The 21144-nt window shown below is 45.6% G+C and overlaps 1 long non-coding RNA gene across 3 annotated transcripts; it reads right to left on the bottom strand.

Moving 5' to 3' along the window:
* Nucleotides 1-3899: 3899 nt before the first annotated feature.
* LOC118228331 lies at nucleotides 3900-16868 on the bottom strand. Of its 3 annotated transcripts, XR_004765456.1 has the most exons (4): nucleotides 16404-16482; nucleotides 15003-15196; nucleotides 8845-8925; nucleotides 3900-3963 (listed from the first exon to the last, which is right to left on the bottom strand). It is a non-coding gene; the product is annotated as an uncharacterized LOC118228331 (long non-coding RNA). The 3 variants fall into 3 exon arrangements; XR_004765455.1 differs by lacking the exons at nucleotides 3900-3963; nucleotides 8845-8925; nucleotides 16404-16482 and adding exons at nucleotides 14136-14711; nucleotides 16697-16868; XR_004765454.1 differs by lacking the exons at nucleotides 3900-3963; nucleotides 8845-8925 and adding an exon at nucleotides 14136-14711.
* Nucleotides 16869-21144: the final 4276 nt, after the last annotated feature.

The following is a 21144-nucleotide window of genomic DNA, read 5'->3' as shown; positions in this document are numbered from 1 at the left end:
CAGCTGAAAGAGCAACCTCACATCCTCCCATTCTCTCCACCTCTTCACACTTCCTGGCAGAGTGATGGACAGCAGGAAGCACCTTTTTGTTTCCCTCTCATTTCACCCCCTCCACCTCGCTGTTTCCCCTCATAAACGAAAAAGCTATTAACCGGCTCCCCCTCCGACTACTCTTCCACAACACCCAGCGCGCTTTTTACTGACAAGGGACAATCGTTAGGATTTTTTTTTCACATCGACACTAAGAAACAGCTCCTATCGCGCCCGACTGTGACTGTGACTGTGACCGTAGAGTGGGAGGCCGACTGTGCACTGAACTGTGATTGACCACATTTCCTGATGAAAAGGCACAGTGGCACGCATGATCTCCTCAAACCCATGTACACATTAATATGCCCTGACAAGGTCATTTGTATCACACCTGCCCCTGATGGCAGTGATGTCATTTACCTGGGGGGCGGGGGGGACCAGTACTCACTGAGCCAGAGTTCTTCAGAAAGGGGAAAACACACATGTTCAGTTTCACAGTAAAGAGACTGCTATGGTTGAATTTTCCAGGAGGACGTAATGAGGAAAATGTTTCACGTAAGTGCTTGAATTATAGCACCTTAAGTATGACAGTTATTATGGTGGTGATGATGATCTCTTGTGAGGCTCAGGGGCAGCTGTGCCATATGGGCAAACCAGGCAATTGCCCAGGGCTTCTGAGCAGGAAAAGAAGTGCTAGTGGTTGTGATGGCTGGATTCCCTCTGCACACATTGAGTTAGCAGAGGGGAGTTACCCATGAAGTCAAACTGGCCATTGCCCAATAAAAATGATCAACTTCGGGCAGCTGAGCCGCATTTTTTTTTTGTGAAGTAAAGCTGTGGGTCTGTACTGAGGTCTGATACCCGTGTGTTCCTTGCAGCGAGGCTGCTCCATCAACGCGGTTGGGGTCTGAATCAAAAATTCCAAATTAGGGTGGGAATTGGACATACACAGCCCTGCATTGGGCACCAAATTAATAAATAAAAAAAAAAAGAAGAAAAAAAAAGGTTGACTTTGGGCTAGTGGGCATCCAAATGGAATTTTGTCATCCTCAGGCGCCTGACGGAATTGTATTTCTTTGTGGAATCTGAGCACTGATGATGTTAGATAGAATAGACCCTCTTTTTAGATGGACCGTGCATATCAGATGAGATATGAATCAGTCCCACACAGTGGTGTCTTGTGCTCCCATTGTTCCCCTTCCCCCTTATTAAAATGTTTACCTCACAGAAAATATGCTGCTAATTACTCCCAACAATACAGGTGCTGCTATCGGAGGGGAGCTTTTAATTATTAAAGCTGTTCTGAGTCTCCTGGTGGCAAAGTGATAAGCCGCTAGGAAGCAGAAAACAAATCACTGAACATGTCTCTACATAATACTGGTAAGATTTTCATGCTTTGTTTTTTTTATTTTCATGGATTTAATATCGTCACGGGAAATGTGTTTTACCAAAATAGGTTTTCTAAAGCATGTCAATCACATTTATTTAAATAATTTAAGAGGTTAAGCTTCAATTACTGTAATATTTGTCCTTAAGACCTTACATAAAAATAAAAAAATTCTAACACAGTGGTAGATTAATTGAGATGATAGCTGAAGAAAAAACTCTCAAATTTGTGAATCAAGGACAAATGCCGATTCAAACAAGGGCTTAGTCTCACAAACTAATGTAATTGTTTTTAATTAAAAAAGGAATTCTAAAATAAATATACATGCTGTAGAGGTCTGCCATGAGACAAACAAAAATGTTGTATTTAATGCTGGAAAAGGTATCTAAACAGTGAACTACAGAGGTTACAATGACAAAGCTTACAGAATATTAAAAGAGTTTGAATTAGTAAGCATGGTGTGGATGGACAGTAAAATTACTGCACCCAATTACTGACCCACAGGAGTGATGCATACAGTACCTGCAAAAGCAAGAAGCCTTTTTGCCCCTGATAGATGATAGCACCAGGTAAGAATGATTACTCTCAGACTCAATGAGCTCTGCTTATAGTTTAATCTATAGAACTGGACACAGTGTGGAATCCCATGTGGAATAGGCTTCTTTGCCACACTTTCCAGGGAAATAATAAAGCGTACTGCACTGCATTAGAGAAGGATGGAGATAGGGAAGGGGGGATGGAAGCAGGGAGAGGAAAGGGGGGAGGGAGGGAGGGAGAAGGAGCTTGTCTGTTGTACGTATAAGCTTTATCTATATGCAATATGGAGACAGAGAGGGAGTCAGGGACCAAAACAAGGTGTGTGGCAGTGTGTATGGGGCAGAAATCTCCCTCATTCTCTTCCATTTCTGCCTCACCATTCTGAATAAATTGTCCTGTGACACCTCAGAAAATTCCACTGAAAATCGAGCCACCCAGCAAACGCGGGAGAGCCTCAGCTATAAAAATGTCCGCCTGTCTCAGGACACAGGAGGAGATGCAAGTGTAAAGAAACGACAGGTTTCTCAAGGTCTAATAAACTAAAGGCTGTCAGCTCCTTGTCCCCTGCCCGTCTGCCGTGTGTGTTCTGCCGTCAGCCCAGCCGTACCTCCAGTCCTCCCACGGCTGATAGGCCACTGATATATGAGTTTTGACAGGAGCCGTGGAGGCTGAGGGATTCTGGGAAAGGTCAGGCCCTCAGGTGGCTTGTACCTTTGCTCCCATCTATAATTGAAGACGTTGTTGCAGCAGACTGCTGTGAGGGGGCGAGGCAGGGGGGTAACTCCAGGTCCCAGCGCTGCGGGGGGGTATGAGAGGGGGCAGGTAGAACAGCAATCCCAGGCTCCCAGCACTGGGGTGGAGGGAGGGAGCATATCGGCAGGGGGTGCGGGGGCAGTCATAGCTACCAACACAAGGAGGAAAGGGAGCAGTCTGGAGACTCAAGACCACCCTCTGCAACATCCCCAAACCAGCCACCACCCCAACCCCCGCACCTCATAAATAACATGGACACCACAAACTAGACTGGAGATCATGATTTGTTAATGTGCACCGAAAGAAATATTTATCAAAAGGTGTTCAGCATCCACAGTTGGCAAAAATATAAAAACGGATATAAATATTTATAGCTTATCGATATGGAAACCGGTGGCATACATTTTCAAAATAGTGGATCCACAGAGTTGTTTCGGAGGATAATTGCCTATAGCAGTCACTGACATCTCCGTAACTATGACAACGAAGTCTTCAACATCGACATCTAAGGGGCCTCTGCAACTCGGATTTCACATTGATGCACACACATTAATGCCAGGCTTGCGCCTTTTGGTTTTGGTGGGGTGGTGGAATTGTGCACATTAAATAAGAACAAGCAGGTAACACGTATATTTATGAAGCATATGTGCACAAATTTCAAAGTGTCCTAAATATAGTGATGAATACAAGATCTACAAGGCAGTACAGCTGGATGTCTGCTGTACCCTATTTTACTACAGTTACATTAACTCTGCAAATTTAATAATAGTGCTGACATAATCACTTTCAATTAAAATTATATCAGTAATCAGTTTAACAACTGATAACAGCGGATATAATACAGCAGCTACAATTTCTAAAATGAATTTTTCCCAGAAATATACGATATAGCTCCAAATACTTGCCTTCTGTGTATGTGCATGCGTGTGTGTGCATGTGCGAGTGTGTGTGTGTGTTTGTGTGTGCATGTGCGCGTACGCGTGCGAGTGTGTGCGAGTGCGTGTGTTTGTGTGAACGCATGCAAGAAAGACAGATTTATTCCTGGCAGAAATGTGGTGCTAGAAAAATGCTGACAGCAAAGTGCACACAGAACACTGAATTCTTTATATTACATAGTGCTGGAAAAGCAGATTGAATTTTTCCCCACAGTAGGATCTCCTCAGGGGCTGAGGAGATATTAACTTACTGCGCATCATTCTGGAGAAACACGGCAGCCAGGTGAGATGGGCATCCGTGGGACGAAGAGCACTCCAGAGCTGAAAGGAGAAAGATGCGGTCTGAATAACACCTGTGTAACTGCGCCATGTGCCAGAGGCTGAGCAGCAGGCCTGTTCCTGATACAGACGCGGGCGTGGCACCCACCATAACTTCCACTGTCGTCAAGCACCGTGCTCCCCCCGCCCCCGCCCCCCCTCCACACACCCAAACAGTGAGGGGAATCTGGGGGATTAAATGCAGTTTGCCCTCTGAGGGAACCAAATGAACGTAAAAGCCAGTCAAAGGTACAATCATAAAATTTAGATGTCAAATATTGAACAAAAAAAAAAAATCTTGAATTTTTTTTTTTGCGCTCTGATAAATCTTACATATTTTTATGCTCCACTCTGCGGAGCTGTGCTTGTCTCGCTCCTGGAGTTAAAAACTGCCAAACTGCTGCAGTTCAACAGATCTATTTCCCTACAGGGCCTCTTTATACCGAACATTCTCTGCAACAGACAGTCGATCGCTCAGCTTCCCTCCTCTCTCACCCCGACGGTGCTCAGAAAGTCTTTTCCCAGTCCATAGTTAACTGTTAAGTTGTTTTCTCGTACGAGAAAACCCCCAAACCCCGGGAACGCAGGTGGACTGCGTCTCACAAATTTCCACATTACACTTTGGATATAATGCCATTCCTTCCTCTTCTCTGGGTTTCCAGACATCGGAAAGAATAGCTTGTCAGCTTGAATGCAGCAGTCTTTTAAATTACATTTTGTTGCCTCAGTGAAATGCATAAATATTACCACTGTATTTCTGAAGCTCTTTAAATCGTCCCCCCTCCTCCCATTCACGTCTTCTTTTCATCCAGCATACGCCTCGGCTTTCATCGTGTTCGGCATGTGACAGGTCTTTTCCCCTTGCATGTGTTATTAATCAGCTTGTTTTGATCTGAAATCAACTGGATTCTTTGCATGCTAATCTGATGGAAAATACTTGTGGTTTCTTGTAGTTTGCCAGATATTCGATCGTAATTACGCTCAGATAAGTCAGATAAATTAGCTTTATAAACACCATTGCCATTGATAGCAGTGACAGAAATTCAGAGCAAGAGAGAACATACATGGGGATCACAATGCAAGCATTATTTGTGAGGTACTGTACTACCAGACACATGCACATAAATAAATAATTTTAAGTGCAGCACAGACACTTCCAAAACCCCACAATGGTGACTGGCTTAGAAACCATGCTTTATCTGATTACCTGACTTCCAGCCAGGCTAGCCATAATTATAGGCAACTAGGCCAGCCCAGCAGTTTTGCACATGAGCACGCTAGGATGCTAACTGCTCAATTAACCCAGAAACCACACCAGTGTGGCAGCACCTGCTTTCAGTATACCTCATATAGTGTCCCTCATTTATCCAAGTGCTTCCGCTCATTTGACCGTTACCTCTATTTTATCAATTTAGCTCTTGTACAAACTCTGCTGAAGATTCTCAGTGGAAATGTAACTGTGTAGGAATTGTGGGAAGGCTGTGGGGTGTGTCACACCCTTATGGGAGAGAATAGGAAACCACAGGGAGATGGAAGGAAGGTCAGGGTACAGCGATCCTCCTGATACCAACCCCTCCTCCCTTACCCAAGTGTTCTCTCCCAATCACAATAAAATTGGGTGCTCCTATTTAATCCAACGTCCCCCCCCCCAAAAACCAAAAACACAAAAAGGCGGAACATGAGGCCCAGGACAGACAGCACACAGAGGATGTCTCAGACAGAGGGCTCGCTGACATTAATAAAAGTCATTCATTAAAGCTGAACCACGCACAGCATCTGGGCACAGCCGAATGGACTGATGAAAACAATTGTAAATTGAGGAAAATGCATCTGAGAAGGAGAGCAGAAGTGCCGACATAAAGCAACGTTCAATAAATAAGGCGAGGCGACAAGCCGCACGGCTTTGCGAGGCTGGCCAGATGCAGATTTCAGCACAATAAAGCAGAAAGACGAGCGCGACAGGCTGCAGCGAGCGCCATGGTCTCTGAGGCTCTGGCTTCAGGAAGCGCTGGATCGTGCAACGAAAGCTAACGGGCACTGGACCGCACGACACGGAAAGCACTTCAGCCGATTAGAAGTGATTGGAGCCGAAGCTATGCTCTCACGATTGGCCCGTGGGAGTTATTAACCAACGTGTGCAGCACAACAGCGCCCAGAATGCGTGCAGGTGCAGCTGCAGGTTTGATTTTCGCATGAAGTTTCCGTGGCTATGCGGTCTCCGAAAATAATCCGAGGGAGTCTTTCTGATATTAATCCCGGTATCCTGGCTCTGTACCATTGGCCGCTTAATCACCCCCGATACATGTGATTGACTACACAATCCATTGAATTCCCTACCCGCTTTGATTCTACAAATTGTCCCTGCAAACGAAGTTGAGTTCTCAATTGATCTATGCCTCGTTAAAATAAAGGTCAAACAAAAATAGAATGAAGTACTAATAAAAACCAATTCTGCCACCTCAGTGTCTGTCAGGCACATTAATCTAATGAGATGCCAGGTGCCAGGGGCAGGCTGCCTGGCACGCTATCCTTTTGGCTTTGAGGCAGCTGGGCACCTGCCTGCCATGCTCTTAAACTATGCCAGGGCTGCCATTTCCTTGGCTGATGTATACGTGCTCCACATATCTCTCAACCTCTCTCTCATGCTCTCTTATATTCTTCTTCATTTTCCACTCCTACCTCTTCTTCTTTCTTGACCTCTCCATCATTTTTCACTTTCAGAGGACGGGGGGTGGGGTGGGGGGGGGGGGTGCAGGGGGGGCATGGAGCTCTGCCTGAAACAGTAGACAGCCTTTTCACTGTTTTTTCACTGGTCCCCATCAGTGAAGCTGCCAGAAAGGTGGGTGCTGGTGTTGGTCAACACCTGCCTGCTAGGGTTCACCAGTATGACACTGTTTTACACCAGTCTGAACACAGTCTAGTGCAGCCAGCAGTGCAGTAACACACTAGCTTTAGCTCATCATTGGTCCTTCATGTGGCTTTGACCGTAATCAGGGCTCCCAGCTGACCGGGCCTCTGTGGGCTCCTCAATCAGCAGGCTCTGGTTTGCCACCATGCCGTGCATGTCGCGCTAATGTCTAGCATTACCGCCTTTGGCCCTGCAAAAAGAAAAGATCTGTTTTTCACATTCATTTCCACTGTGAATCACTGCGTGCCTCTCTGCCAGTCATCCACAAAAACAGACCGTGCCTCTCAGCGCTAGGGACAGCGCGGTGTACTTACGCAGAAATAATGGAGCGGCAAATCTGAAGCTCAGAATCAGAAGCATTACTGCTACGCAGCAGGATGTCTTGTAGATACAAGGAGAAGACAATAGTTACTTTGGGGGCGCCCTCGAGATGCGTGGGGTGTGATATTTTCGCCAGCGTGCGGCGCGCTCCCGTGCGTCTCTGTCAGACTACATTTGAGCTGAGGAGCTCTGTTTGCACCCCATTACGCCCCTGGCCTTGAAGCAGGAGGACAGCACGGCACTGCTGGGAGTTCGCCTCGTCCCACCCTGTCACTTCCAGTTAAACTGGCCCTCGCCACAAACACAGAGTCACATAATCAGAGACAGGGCAAAGTGAGGAGAGGGAGGGAGGGAAGAATGGAGAGAGAGAGAGAGAGAGGAAGAAAAAGAGAGAGACAGAGAGAGAGAGGGAAAAACAGAGAGTGAACGTAACGGATAGGGATTTGTCTGTACCTTCCGCCTAATGCATTCTCACATTCTATACGCAATTTGTGTGTGCCACTTATTGTAATATGAGCTGTAGTAAGAGGACAATTATTAAAATGCTATTAATATTTAGGAAATTTAGAGAACCATCTTGATGTACGGTGAAAAAGAAGACTTCTGCGGGTGCAGTGGTAAATAGAGTTGTGTTATAGCCCTTGGCCCGTGGCCAAAGCACTGGAAGAGAGCAACTAGGACTACGCAAACCACAAACTGTATGCCTGAGGCTCCCAGCATTCCACAGTGGAAACCACAATGATGGAGGCTGCACACTGCACACGCAGCATTAGCATAGCCTCCTTGCAGCACTGTGACAATGTGCTGAGGGTAGCTTCAATTTCACAACATAGCTGTAAAATCAGCTGGAAAAGCAGGGCATACACAGCGTGTGCTGCCTTATTTGAGCCATATCTAATCCAATGCTGAGCACCGGGTCCTTTTAAACGGATCCCAGGGCCTTGAGCAGAACCCACCCTGGTCTGTGTGAAATATGTAACTGGCGTGGGCGTGGCCAGCAGCTCGCGGGCAGCGGAGCGCGCCTCCACCAGCCCGAGCCGCCCGCAATAAAAGCCGCTCCGCTCAGAAAGAGGACATTTCATTTCGCCATCTGCGAGCCGAACGCGGGGGACAATAAAAAGTGACATTTCAATCACAGCCGCTGCCCAGCAGCCCCCCGGCGCCGAGGAAGCAAAAAAAAAAAAGGGACCTTCGCTTACAATCTATCAATTTCTCTGCGACCTGCCGCCTCGCGCTATTATTCAGCGCATCTGAATGCTAACTTAATAAAAGAGAGGGTGTACGAGAGAGAGAGAGAGAGCGAGAGCCCCTGGGGTTCTTCCCCAGACAGGGGTGGGGACCAGGTAATGCGTGCATCGGCGTGTCGCGGGCGCAGCTCCAGACCTCAACGTTACCCCGAGCGGCAGGCTGCCCCTCCCGCTCGCCAGAAAACCGCACAGGTGTCGAGGCGATTCAGTCAATGGCTGTGCAGTTTATATCCAGCCATATTAAACGAGGGTATGCTCCTTCTGCCGCGTGGAAGCTGCTTTTCTCAATAGAGGCATTATGAAGGCCGGGTGGAATTTCCTGGACTAATTTCATTCTCGCGGTGCAGGGCCTTGACGGGGAAGTAACAGGAGCAGAGTGTGTGGTATTCTGGGGAAATGTGGCCTTACCTCATTTCGCTCCTCAGCACATTTTTCATGGGCTCAGAAGAACGAGGCCATTGGCTCTGTTCCTCCAGACCACGCACACAACTGAGACAGAGAGAGAGAGAGAGAGAAAGAGAGTGAGATAGACAGAGAGAGAGAAAGAGAGAAACAGAGAGACATAGAGAGAGAGAATGAGATTCGCTGTACTCATTGTCACTTGTCTGTACTGCAATTAATTGTTAAACTCGGGGGGGGGGGGGGTGTTATTTGTCACCTTTGCATTTGCAACACTGAATAATCTCATGCAAATAGAGTTTTGGGATGGAGGGAGGGGCAGAGGAGGCAGAGAGGCCCAGCAGAGAGAAGCAGGGTCCCGGTGCAGAAGCTCAGCTCAGGGCTGACGCTGCTGTGCGTTTCTCAGCGCTCACCATCACAGCACTGCACGCTGAGGTCACACGCCAGCCCTGCTGATTCAGTGCAGCTGCTCAAACCACTCCACCTCCAGCTTCCCACTGCCCCCACACCCCCACCCTCAGCCCAGTGTAGGCTGACCATGGGGCCCACACTGAAGTCTCATATACAGGGCCCTGACGTGGGCCTGCCTCAGCTCCCTCTCAACTCATTTAGCCCTCAGGCCCTGTGAAAACTGCAGGTGGAAAGAAACAACACAGAAAAACAATCAAAAGCTTCAATGAAAATGGATCATCTTCAAAGACCCATAAAGATTTAATTTTTCCCCTGAACAATTTTCTCAATCTGACGAGCTCGGTTCACGAAAAGCCCAAACGAGCCATTTTCAGAGCAGGAATGGGAGGGCACCGACCGACCGTTTTTACACCCGCCCAGCCTGTGTGCGGTAACGAAAAAGAGCATCTGAGCGGCTGACACCTTCCGGAATCTTCTGTCTCCCAAATCATCTTGTCTCCATTATGGTTCGGCCAACGTTGGCCGCAAAAGGCTGTGAAGTACAGAAGCGAGGGAGGGAGATGGAGAGAGAGGCATTCGCTGCTAATGAAGCGGAGGTTTCAGGGGTCAGTCGTGCTGCGTCGAGAGATCGGTGCCTCACGGGGAAACCGCCTGATGATGTGTTTCAGGCACCTGGGAGCCACAATCACAACATCAGGGCGTACCAGGAGCTAGCTCCACTTTAGAGAGGGGTGGGGGGGGGGGGGGGGGGGGGGATGGAGAGAGAGAGATACAGAGACAGAGAGAGAGAGAAAGACAAGTGTACCTGGCTACATTGTTATAATGAGGAGAATCTGGGACAGCTGCAGGAGCCATTCCTTTGCGGCGGTGCAGAGGCTTTCTTCTCCCTGATCTCGGGTGGAGATGTCTTCCTCCTCGGGGTGGTGAGGGGGAGGCAGCGTTGTGCTGGCGGGAGACAGACCAGGCGTGCCCTCCCTCACCCCTTTCGCGTCTGCGCCTGGCTCTCTCCGCAGCCGCTGGGAGAGGGCGTCCATGGGGAGGCCGCCTTTGAAGCTAGGCATGAAAGCCCCCGACAGGCCTTCCCACCTTCGACTCCCACCCAGGACACGCACGTCCGCCCCCCCCTTGGCCCCTCAGTGCGGTGCAGTGGATATTTCTGGCTCAATACCACAGCACAGTGACACTTTTTGAGATGGCAGGCATGGAGGTCTGCTCTGGAAATCTGCAGCTCCAGCCTCTGCACGCAGAGAAAGCTGCGGCACTTTGTTTGACTGTCGGGCAGTTGCCCACTCAGCCATATGAAATGCATGCCTCCAGCTGCTGCTTCATTTACACTGCAGTTGCTTTGCCGGCAGTACACTCAAATGGCCAGATGGGTAGGTACCGTACTGAGAGATGAGACGGCAAGAACTGCACCGACCAAAAAACTCCATCATTTGGGCAACATTATGGAGAATTATGTGTCTCGGGTCTCCCGGTCGGCACAGTTGCACAGTCAGGATCCAGTCCTTACGACCACGGGGTCCATAGCAGCACTGTAAACAAGTGGCTCACAGCACAAGTGCTTCATACATCAAGTGCTGGAGACACCATTGGGGAGCCCCTGCATAGGACCAGAGTCATTCAGCCACACTAGTCACTCCCTCTCCCTCCCGATATTTTTAAAGGGAGTAGCTACACAGCTTACTCTCTTCCTCCTAAGCCCTGTTGAACAGTCCAGTGTTCAGGGCAACGTTCTCAGAAACTTGTCGTGGAAATGAAAAAAGATTAATATCGAGAAAATATCGCGTGTTTGCACATCGGATTCAGTTTGCCTGCTGGCGGTATCAGATTGTTTGGACCTCGGACCTCCCCTCCCATGTGTGGCCCCCGATGCAATTTAGCCGGAGACACGGAATGGAGTGCGCTACAGTCCGTCACGTACACCATTGCCGTGATTGGTTTTAATACCCTGTGAATGACAGCCGGTAATGGAACCCGTGTTATTTCCAGAGGTGGCTGGAAAACGCTCAGCCCCCCCCCCCCGACGGTAACACGTCGCGCATTATAGCTTAGCGGAAACGCGTCGCGTTTAATTACTTGTTCGGCTACACGCCGCGTATCGCCACGCTCATTATTGCACAGCTGTGTGTGTGGCGTGTTTTTTTAATCAAAGTGAACTCCCCGGCGTGAAGCATCATTATACTCCCTCGCAGTGACAGAGGCGGAGAGGATTGTGGGAGTTTGTGGATGATGTGAGCCCGGGATGATGGGACCGGCTCCCCTGGCACGTCAGGCTGCTCCTGCGTCGAGCTTTAATGTCCCGGTCGGTGGAAGAGCACACAGTCAGACGTGCGCGGCGGAGAGGGGGCTACAGGCGGCACACAGGTGTTCAATCTACAATCCATATTAAAAATGTACCAATGAATATCATTACCGCTGCTTCTCTAATCAGCGCCGTTAAGCCTCGGAATATTCAAAATCGACCGCACGCCAGCCTCTTTTCTTTCATCATCTCCAATGCCTACATTCAGTCTGTTCTTTCATATGAAAATCAATCACTTTTTTTTAAGCATGAAATCTGTGCTTTTCTGCAGAGAATAGCAGCCTCTCGTAAAGTTGCGCGCCTCTGTTTTCCCCTGTTACCAGCCCCCTGTCGAAACCCCCTAGAAACACTCACACAGCGCACATTCTAGGACCCTCTGTGCATTTAACATTGCGTGTAAAATGCCCCACAAACACACTTCCTCTTGAACGGATGTGCAGGATTTAATTTGTCCAATACATGAGAATAACCCAGAAAACAACCTCAGGATGACGAACACCGCCCGGCATGCACCAGCCAGCAGCCTGCAGTGAGCCGCTCCTATAAATCAACCAGGAGCAAACTGAACTGATAAACAGCAGACACTCATCAGATAACGTGCAGTTACTTCCATAATTGGATTTATTGTGCAAGAAAAAAGAAGGACAGACGGTCAGTAATCGCATCTCTAGATGCTGAAGGGGAAATGGAAAGACCTTCGGACAGAGCAGAGTTAACTGACCTCTCTTAAACACATCAGTAATTGTGGGTTTCTGCTGTTGTTGGGGGGGGGGGGGGGGGGGTCTGAGTCCATGAACTCAACGCTGCAGACAGACACAGGAGGCCAGCGGGTGGGGGCGGACTCCTGGGTAGTGGTGATCTCATCGCAGCAGATGTATGAAGCAAAACCATTCCATCGGGACGACATCATCAGACCCTTTCTGACCTCTGACCCTCTGACCACAAATTTTAATAGAACTGTTGGAAGTCAAGCTTACAAACGACAGCTACAAATACAGTTGACAACCTTTTCCTGCCTTCTTTATGGAAGCTCTGCCTGCTTAATACTGGTTTTCACTATGCGCATTGTATCTAGTATTTCTGCACTTATCTCAATTCATTCACTTGCATATTGGCTGAGCCTATTATTAGCACTGTATTTAGTATCTAAAAGTGTAACTGAATTATTTGTTCTGGTGCTTGATGGTATTCTGGGTATTTACAGTTGGTGTTGCTTGTCCAAATCAACTGTCATGGAAAATAATGTGTATGAAATGTCGTTGGGAACACGAGAATATGGGAGAGGCAGTTGCTTACAGCAAACGGTACCAGTTGCCCCAGGACCAAGTCTATTTCATGCAGTAAGCATAGTCTAAGTCTGTAAAGTTATGGCAAGTTAAACTAGAAGTGAGGCATGAGTGCAAGAGCTATGATAAAAAGCTACAACATCAAGATGACAGGACAAGTGCACCACAAAAGTGCTAGATGAGGACGCAAGGAAAACATGAAAGGACAAGCTAGAAGTTACAAGGAACAAGTGATATAAGACAGTGATCCAAGATCGGGAGTAACCTTGCGGAGGAGTAGTGTTAGAGTTAGTCACGGTATAGTCTGAAGTGATGCGTCATCAGACCACGGCAGAAAATGAGCGGTGACTGAGTGGTTTGCAGAGGAATAAGGAGTTTGTTCCACTACTGGGGAGCTAGAGTGGAGAAACATACCGGACTGGTACCGGTCACACTGGTTACAATTACCGGACTGACAGTATTGTCCTTCCTGCCCTGGCCCCAAAGACTATTGCAGCACTGCTACAGAAATGTGCCACCGCTATAATTTGCCTTCACTATCAGCACTGGCACTCAGTCATTGAGGAAACAGATTCGAAATGGGCTAAACAGAGTAAAATAGGCCCCCGGAGACGGAGGGGCTATTTACAGAGGATGTACGGTAAAGGATGGGGAGGGGAAGCCGTGTCTGCAGCAAGGGCTCAAATAGATTTTTGGAGGCGGTGAAGCCCTGTTTGAACACAGTGTCCAAACTATTCGTATTGGACGGCCATTTGTGAGAATGCTGACGCTTGAAAACACACAAAATGAGACTTAGATTCAATCAACGTTTCACCTTCACTTTGTCTCAGAATTAAATGCAGGAGTTTGCTTTCAGCCTCACTGCAGCTCTGCTAGTTCACAAAATTAATTAGAAAAAAACTAATTAAAAATGCAATACTTGCTTTTATTTGAAAGACAAAGTAAAGGACAAACAAAAAATGCAGACTGTAGAAGGACGGGGATATGATGGCAACACTGGAGAGAAGAAAAAATCATTATTCATTAGCTATGGAATTGGAAAATATTGGAAGCCTAAGAAAGTCCATACTTGTTTTTCTTGATAATAGAAATAAAATGGATTCTCTCAGACACAGAAAATGGAAAATTAAGAAATACACATTGCAGATTATAAATGGAGCTCAGTCAGTTACAATGCAAAACAAAGAGCACACAATACAAAACTACTTACCATTTCAAAAAAGAGTGTTTAATATATGCATTCAATATGCATATAGTACTATGAACATTGTATAACAAAAAAGACAGAAGAATATCATTGTGTAGTAATTACTGAAGGAGTCCCAATATGTTGTGTGGTTATCTCTGATTAAATATGCAAGCATGCTATTAACTGTCATTATTGGAAATTCCATTGTCTGTTCCACAGAGAAACAAGAACTGGGATCAGTATTGTTCAATACTTTTTAACAGCCATATGGAAACTATTTTACTGAAACAGGAAAAAATGGGAAATCAGCCGTTACTTAAGAAATATTAACTGAACTGACGATGACACTATTGACCATTGTCTCCTGACTGGGAGACATATGTCTGTGAATTGATTGTTGACTCCCGCAAATTGCCGGACCACAATACCTCCACACACACACACACACACACACTATCGATAAAGGTTACTGATAATGAGCAGCTCTTCTGGCCAATTGGGCGCCCACAGCCTGCCAGCATCTGCCTGCATGAACTGCGCAGGAAGCGCATTTCTCCCGTGCTGCGATTGTGCTGCGCAGCGGGTTGCACGTGCGGCGGAAGAGCGCTTGTCCATCCTCTCCCCAAATTGAAGGAGGGCATTGCGATGAAGGGATAGTTCTACCAATGCAACAGGGGATTCAGCACTGGAAAGAAAATAATCAGACCACCCTCCTCAATTTTGGGCCCGGCGTGCTTTTTTAAAAACTCACAATAAATACGATGTTTGAAATTGTAATTGCACAGAGACTTCCCAGGTGCCACAAAACCAGAACAATTACTTGCAAGCTGATTTCAGCTGAGATAGCTTTTGCGACAAATGCTACGCAGAATTTCTGAAATGCACCATGCCTGCTAGGTAATATGGGAGAATGGAGCCCCTGATGTGTGACAGTGTGCATATTTTTTGGTATCGTAAGTGTTGCTATGTATAGTACCTCAGCTACAGCAGGCAGCAATATCCTTCCCTCTCTTTCACTCCGAGGCTATGTAGTTCCTCTGTGACACACGGCTTCCCTGGATATCTCTGCCTTCGCAGTGACATGGCTGTCAGCCATAACACGTCAGGCAGCGCTTGCAATATGCGATAGCAGCGATCGGTAATGGACCCTTGCCTCCTGACTGTACACATCTGAAATGGAAAAAAAAATGAACAGGCAGACAGAGAGATGGGTGGATAGAAGAAGCTTTAAAGGGGTAGTTCAGTTTCTGGGGATTAAAATTTTTTTTTTAAATTTTAGTGTACATTTTCAAATGCACAACTTCTGACAACCTGTGGGCTTTGCAATGGCTCATATTACACAAAAGCTTAAATAAACTATATATTTTTAAACTTCAGAAAGTTAACTATCCCTTTAACCACAGCAGTTTTTCAGTATTTCCTAGCTAAACCCTCAGAAAACCTGACAGTGTGATTCAATTTTCTATTTCAATATCATTTAAATACTAAATAGGTTTCTTTTGTAACTTCCAGTCAAGGTAAATAGGGTGATAAAGAATAAAGAGCATTTAGATCTGTCTATCATATTGTATGTTAACTTTGTGCACATTAAGTCCAAAAAAGGTCTGATTTGCCATCATGCCACATCAGTGACATAATTAAAAAAGCATGACCTCATATTTAGCAATCCTATGATGTCTGTGTTCCCTTAAGGCTTTAATTAGTCTAATTCTGTTCAAATAGCTTCTGTTTTTCAAATAAATTTTAATGTTTTTTGTGTTTAGTATTCACATAAGAAATGCACCAGAAATTAATTCCTAGCAATATCGGTTAACATGTCTAAAATAACTTTGAAAGTTTTTTTATCATGCCTGTCATGCTACAGGCATGTGTGACTGTCCAATCAAACCTCAGGAGGCATGGACTGTAAGCTGCCGTCTGTGGCTTATCATTTTATTTCTCTCACAAATTGGAACTTTTACAATGCATTGCCATTGTAAAGCTCTTTCTCCATGAACACAGCATGGTTCAGACGACCTTCAAAGCCTCAGAACCAACTATGACTGGCACCTGGTTTATACTACAAAGCACTGTGAATCACTTCGTAAAATTCACTAAGATACCATTTCCGAATATGAGGGTGAAATAGAAGGTGCAATAAGCACAGGGAGGCTTGGCAACGTTCCATGCACAGAGCACGGAGGGAGCGTGAAACCCGTTACCGGGACTAGTTAAGCAGGGTTTTCGGAATAATTACGCGATAATTCGTCAATCACATTGCACACACACAGCTGTGGTTATTACAGAGATATCGAATGCACAACATGTGTCAAATGTGTTAAGGTTAGCTAGCTATGGGCACTAGCTAACTGGACAGTGTTCATTCTTGTTAGCCTACCTGATAAAGCAGCATCCGGCTGACAAAATTATTACAAACAAAAGCGACGTTTATCTCCCCACTATCGCTCACTATTGTGATTTAGTAGGTATTGGCTATTGATAGCAAAATGTAAAAAAAAAAAAATACCGATGCCGATGCTATATGGACATGCTTTCACTTCGCTGGAATAATATTTTAACCATAGCATAATGTTTGAATAAACTATTTCTGTGTTTTCCGGACACGAAGGCTACCTCGCTTATTTTAAGCGAAATGAACGTCATGCTTCGAAGTACCAGAGACAGACCCACCTGCTATTCTTTGCATAAAAAGTTTGCTTTTGTGGCAGCTCTAACGTTATTGGCCATGTCAAGGCAAAATATATGCTGCTGCAAGTAACTTCTTACATATTGGTGATCAAGTCACATTTATACTTTTGTTTGGCAAGGGTGTCCTAAATTGAGTTATTTAAAATTTGTTTACTAATTTGTAGCTACCGGGTAGCCTATTTAAAAATGGCGGTTGGTGCGTTACACCAATCAGAGATTTACAGGACTGTAGCTCCACCTCATAATTCCTAGTACCTTTTTTTGGTACCTTTCTGGAAGGACAATTCATAATACACTGCTGCTGGCACGGCACGATATGGCAGTGGCAAAGGGGTGCTACTGTTCTTTGGTGTTTTTGATGGATTTGGATTAGGTGAAACAATAAATTTGATTCGTTTTTTAATTAAAATTTAATTCTTCATATCCATGTATAATCTGATAAGCCTACATGCCAAAAGAATGCGTCTTGCTGTCATTGTTATGCATAAATATAGGAGGCTGAAGAAAAACACAAAGACATAAACATAATGCTGTAAAGTCCACAGCTAGCTTTGCATGTGGCCTGTCCTACTGTACAATAGTTAACATCCTGCGCTGTGTCAAGCCTACTCTTGAATGTTCCAAGGGTCCCTGCTTCTAAAGAAGGAATATCCCCTGTGTTCATACATCTTCTTATTCATCCTGGGCACTTACAAAGGATTAAACCCAAGATTAAGAGCATGGGGTCAGTCTTATCGGGATTACAACATGAGCAAGTTGGGTTTCTCTGCCAGAGAGAATCAAGGACAAGATCCAAGTTTATCTCCCATTCTTTTCTCTGGACTCAAAGATCAATAGAAAGATAGAAAGCAGGTAATGGAGCAATACCCTCAGAGAAAGGTCAGGGTATGGATTGCACATCAGCACCAGGGACATCTCTCTCCCACCGAAGCTGCGGCTTCTGTGATCAACGCAGAAATAAGTGTGCAGGCTGACAACTGGCTGCTTTGTCTCCAAAAGGTTAAATTATTGCCTAAATTTCTCCCCCATTGTCAGTAAAGAGAAACAATAAAAATTTGCATGCAGCAAACCCAGGCGCAATAAACACAATGTGCTAATAACCCAATATCAGAGATGAGTGTAGATAAGCCAGCAGGAAGCACACACAAAGGAATATTTAGTAGAATCTTGAGTTTATATTTGATAGAGCAATACAATAAAATATTCTGGCAAAGCCATTCTTTAGGGTGGGTTAGCACTATAGGTAGCATGCTGTTCTGTCAGACAGGACTGAAATTATTATGAATTAACATAAATTATTTGCTCAACATATGGGATGTTCCTCAGAGAAAATTCCCAGGCTCTTGCATGTTTAGGAGGTTGTTGTGGGGGAGGCAGAGGAGTGTGGGGTGCCCTGGTGGAATTGGCATAGCTCGGGAGGTGGGAGGAGCAGACCAGAGGACACGACTGGGCCTGTGGAGAAGAGAATGGGCTTTGCTCCAGCTCCAGCTCCTGCTCCCCCTGCTCCACCTGTCACTTCAGTGAAGCCACCAGGGTTACGATGGGGCCAGAAGATGCCCACTCTCATCACAAAAGGCCAATGGAGCTCAGCTCTGCCTGGCACACTCTCCAACCGTACCCCGCTGTCCAATATCTAGAGCCCCCTAAACAATACAAGCCTTTCTCATCTAATCAGGCCTGTCCTCTCTCCGTCGCTGTAGCAGAGCTGCTTCTCAATACAGACCACAACTTCACTCACATCAGGTTTCCTTTCTATACGTGTGAATGTAGGTCCTCTTTCTCAACCCCAAGACACATGTCTCACTTTTCCCCAAAACAACCTTGTGGAGTAGCTTAAACTTGTATCAAAAACAAAATGGCAGAACTTGTATTCCCATGGGAACAGCACATAAGCACTTATTCATAAAATGCTGGCAAACTAGAAATACATAATAATTGCATTGCTGCTGTTGGGGGAAATCAATTTTTTCAAAGCAATAAAAATCAATCAATTTCAAGGTGTTTGACCCGAAAACATTATCTTTCATATTTTTTCAGTATTATTTTTTCACTGATGTTGACCTTGATTTAGCCATCTGACCTTTCGATCAATAACCTGTAAGAGTACAGAATAATGTCAAATAATAAACATGCCTTGATAATATGACTACAAGCCTAAAATGGACACTTACGTTCTTGCTCTGAATTGACTTCCCCCCTGCCTGGATAATCACACAGCCTAGAATGAAATGAGAAGATGTTGGTGCTGCCCGGTGGAGTCTGGTCTTTGTGTCTATGCACATGTGTGTGCCTGAATGACACCATTGTGCCCAGTATGTTGAATCCTGCATATGTGTATGGGACTTCCTGCCAGCTGCTGTGCATCCCACAGCACAAAGCCAGCAGCCAAGCATCTGTCAGATAGTGTGGGCTGCTGTTGCATCATCTTTTGCTATATGTCAATTCTTGTAGCCAGACAACCACTTTACCCACAGAGTAACACTTGTGCAGTATAGGCTAGTAATCAAAGCTGTAAGCACTCAATCAAACTGTTGCTGTATGGATCTGATGTAATTAGTGCTGAGGTTTCATACTGATATTATCAATTAGACTTACTAAATTTGTACAGAATTAGGCTTTGTACTGGTATTAAAATTTAACAAGGCAGCAAGAACTGTTTACTTGACTCACAGTGGTACACAATATAGTATCTAAGCAGTGTCACCCCAGCCATATTCCCACACACTGTGTGTGTGTACAATGACATACATCTACGACTTGAGGTTTTCCAATGAAATTGTCAATATAGACCAATAACAATACATGTAAGCACGAGATCAGTTTGTCCTTTGTTGAAAGAAACGTTTCAGAGCAATGGACTCATCTTGAAGAATGGTTGCTATCACCAGTACTGTCACATATTCATATAATTCAATAGAATACAGACAACACGTTCAACAAAAAAAGTTAGCTAACTTAAAAGAATCTGAATGTTTGCAAATACGTCAATCACGTCTGACATTCAGACACGACTGATGCATTTATGAACACCAATAAATATTAAACCCAAAGAATAAGAAAGGAGGTGAATTATGGGTAGGTCACAGTAAATGTATTTGCTCATTAATTTAGTCATGTTTTGGAAAGATTGCGAGTCACAGCCTTTAAATACCAAGAGTCAAAAGCTAAGAATATTGGGCTGCACAATGCATGGCTAATGTTGCCCTGATGTCACTGAAACTTTATCAGAAAATTACATGTTGTTGGGCTGTGTGTGATTAACTCATGGTCAGAACAGAGATCTCAGGAAGTTGGATGGGGAAGACAGGGAGTTTTAGGAACATGACTCATCCCTATGGAGAGATTCAACCTTCAAAAAATCTTCCCAGAAACATCTCATTCCTGAGCTTTGGAATTTTTTTGACATGCTGCCAGACCTCACTGGAGTTCCTGCTGGGCTTTCCAGAATTTTCTGATAGATTTTTGGAAATTGGGGCAGGGGAAAGACTCTCTCCAACTCCTTACTGGAAGCAAAGATACAATACTCAGTATCTTTGTGTTCAATGATCTTTGTCACATATATTTCCTCAGAAATACTATTTTGCAGATGGAGGGTGAAAAGTGCAAACAGGATGCTTCTGTTAGAGGGGAGAGTGTGGTGGGGCAACCTGCCCATTCCCGAGACCCCTAAAATCGACTTTGGTGTCGAAGTGCCTCTGAAAGGCTAAACTGTGCTGTGACTGCATCCTGCCTTAGCCCTCACACACGCACTCACACACTATAAACATACTTAGCCTGCATACACACACATGCACATGAATAGTCACACAATATGCACATACTGACACTATACACAAACACTACACGCGCATGCTATCACACTGGCCACATGCATAAGAATATACACACAAGTATTCATGCACACAGACGTATGACTATCATACACTATACAGATACACCATATATACACATACTGCATATACACACACATACACACATATGTATGGACACACATCCAACTACAGTATATATACACGCATAATTAAACTGCACACACACTCAGATTCACACAAATACACATGCAGACACACACACACACACACACACATGCACACTACACACACACAAAACTACATGCACATGCCTATACACAGATTCACACAAATGCAGATGCCACACACTTGCACACTAACACTCTCTCACATTAAGCACACGCCACACTTCATCCACACATCCTCGTGGCCAGCTCTCCTGCCCGCCTGCTGAAGCAGGGGTTGCAGCCTCCTGTGAGCTTACATAACAGAGCAGCGGAGAGAGAGTTGTAATTAAATTCTTTAGCGTCTCCGATGCCCTTGAGACTCTTCAGGGCGGCGAATAGAAGCTGGCAGGGAGCCTCGCTGTTCATTAGAGCCAACACCATTCTTCCTGGACTGCCCTCCACACCGGCCAGC

The sequence above is a fragment of the Anguilla anguilla genome, chromosome 5, assembly GCF_013347855.1.
Source record: "Anguilla anguilla isolate fAngAng1 chromosome 5, fAngAng1.pri, whole genome shotgun sequence".
In the NCBI taxonomy this organism is placed as follows: domain Eukaryota; kingdom Metazoa; phylum Chordata; class Actinopteri; order Anguilliformes; family Anguillidae; genus Anguilla; species Anguilla anguilla.
Note: the sequence above shows the minus strand (reverse complement) of the source record. Positions and strands in the feature narration are given on the sequence as shown.